General features: G+C 36.6%; 1 protein-coding gene and 1 pseudogene across 1 annotated transcript in view; one reads left to right on the top strand and one right to left on the bottom strand.

Annotated features, from left to right (window-relative positions):
- The window catches only part of HMCN1 (hemicentin 1), a 408,502-nt gene that overhangs the window by 131,352 nt on the left and 274,998 nt on the right, over nt 1–2,152 (top strand). The gene's annotated exons all lie outside the window — the stretch shown is intronic.
- On the bottom strand, nt 34–151 carry LOC111742682 (annotated as a pseudogene).

Here is a 2,152-nt window from a genome sequence, read left to right as displayed (position 1 = left end):
GCTTCCAATCCCTTATTTTTTATTTATTTTTTACGGCTATAGCACCTGGTCTTCCTAAGTGGTCTCCCATCCAAGTGCTAACCAGGCCCAACCCTGCTTAGCTTCAAGATCAGACAGGTTTGGGCTTGTTCAGGGTGGCATGGCTGTAGAATCCACATTTTTTTTTTTTTTTTGGTCATAGGATAGATATTAAAAGAGTGCGCAGCCAAAAACACAAGGAAAAAGTATTATAGACTTTCGTCAGTTGACAATAACAAAATTATTATTAATTTTTAGATTTGCAGTTTTTGTCAGCTTTTAACAAGAAATGTATGTGAACTATTTTTTTTTATTTCAGGTAACTATTTTTATACCTACTTTTATAGTTGTAATTTTGCATTTTTTTTCTTAAACAGTTTCCCCAAATTGTATAAGCTTTAGGCCCACAGAACCTGGGTCTGTCCTTGACATGCAATTATTTGGGATAAAATTTATGTCGTTATCTTTTGCTGAGGCTTCTCTCCATTGCTCTTCAGTCAGAGACCCTGCTAAAAGGCTTCTCTCCATTGCTCTTCAGTCAGAGACCCTGCTAAAAAAGCATGCACTTGCTAAAGATGAAACAGAGAAGACATGTTATCTTAGCTTATGATAGCAAATGCCAAATGCATATGTGCTCTAGTTGTTTGAATCTGGCCTTATAAACTATTATAGGCAGGAAATATACCCCTTTCACTTATGTGTATCTGGTAGAGAACCCACTATTTGATAGAATGACTATACTTATATGTTTATCAACTTAATACAAAATCCCCTTTCAGGCCATAAATCACTTTCATTCTTTCTTCAGTTAATCATCCGTGATGATTAGCTTTGAAATAAATACAAACAGTATTTATTCCTAAGACCCTAACAGTCTATGAGTTGGATGCTTTTCCTTCTTTTTATTCTCCCTCCTGCCCCATGACACCCCCGACCCTTTCTCAGTATTGAAAATATCTTCCTCCTGCCTCTGTATTACCTTCACTTTGCAATCTCATCCTTTTCAGATATCTAAATTACCTGCTGGTATGCCGATGGGTCTGACTTTCTCTGATGTAATCCATTGCTTTCATGTATTTCCCAAATTTGGATCCTTGCTTTACTTTTCTCTTTTCCCCTTAGGACCTCCTAAGATTTGTATTGTTGTTTCCAACGATCATCTCTGCCGTGATGATTTAGTTGTAGGACCTAATAAAATTTTGCTGTAATTTAAAAGGGTGACTGAAGATGTTTGGCAGTGCTGAATATTCACCTATATTATTGTTAACGTTACCAGTAAAATCTAGGCTGTTATCAATTGAGGGGTCCTTTCTAAAGACTAGAGGGAATCTGGAAAGAGTTACTAAGGTTTTTGTACATGGTGCCAGATTTTAAAAGCTGTGTAATGTTGAAGTTTTACCACCTCAATAAAGCATTCCTCAATAATTTTAGTCCACCCCGATGGCTCCTCTTCTTGACTGCCTGAAACACACATTGTTACTAACAGTTGTGCCTTGTAGAACCTCTGAAATAACTGGACTTTTAAAATCCTCCAGTTTATCTCCTCAGTGAATGCTCTTAAAGCTCTATTATATGACATTTGAATGTATGCTTTCAAAGCTTGTTGTTTTTGAGTATGTTCTTAGTTCTTATGAGGCTATTTGGAAATATGGAAAACATGATGAGATCTTGAGAACTTCACTTTAAAATCAACACATAATCAGAGCAGACATACACAAAAGACTCCTTTTAGTAGATGAATGGCCTGGAGATGGGTGAAACTTGCTTGTAACTTGACTACATTTTAAAATATTTAAGTAATGTGTCAATCAGAATGGATACACATCAACGTGAAAGCATAGAGATAGTTGTCATTAGGGAAATGTTTGCAGCGCCCACCCAAGTTCTATCTAAAAGTTGGGGAGCCTCAGCCAGCTGAGTTATGGTCTGTTTGTTCCTATATGTTTCTGATGAGTGAAGAAAAGAGTTGTCTATAGACCATGAGATTTTCCCATCTCATTGATAACAGCACTTCTTTGTGAGATTAATCAACCAAATACTACTGAGTGTTTAATGCATCTACATCACTTCCTCTGACTTGTTCCCATCCTCAACAAGCACATGGCAGTATAGTGGACATATATTTAAGTGTGTG

Source organism: Pteropus vampyrus, unplaced genomic scaffold, assembly GCF_000151845.1.
Source record: "Pteropus vampyrus isolate Shadow unplaced genomic scaffold, Pvam_2.0 Scaffold98, whole genome shotgun sequence".
Lineage (NCBI taxonomy): Eukaryota > Metazoa > Chordata > Mammalia > Chiroptera > Pteropodidae > Pteropus > Pteropus vampyrus.
This window is presented reverse-complemented; position numbering and strand designations above follow the sequence as displayed.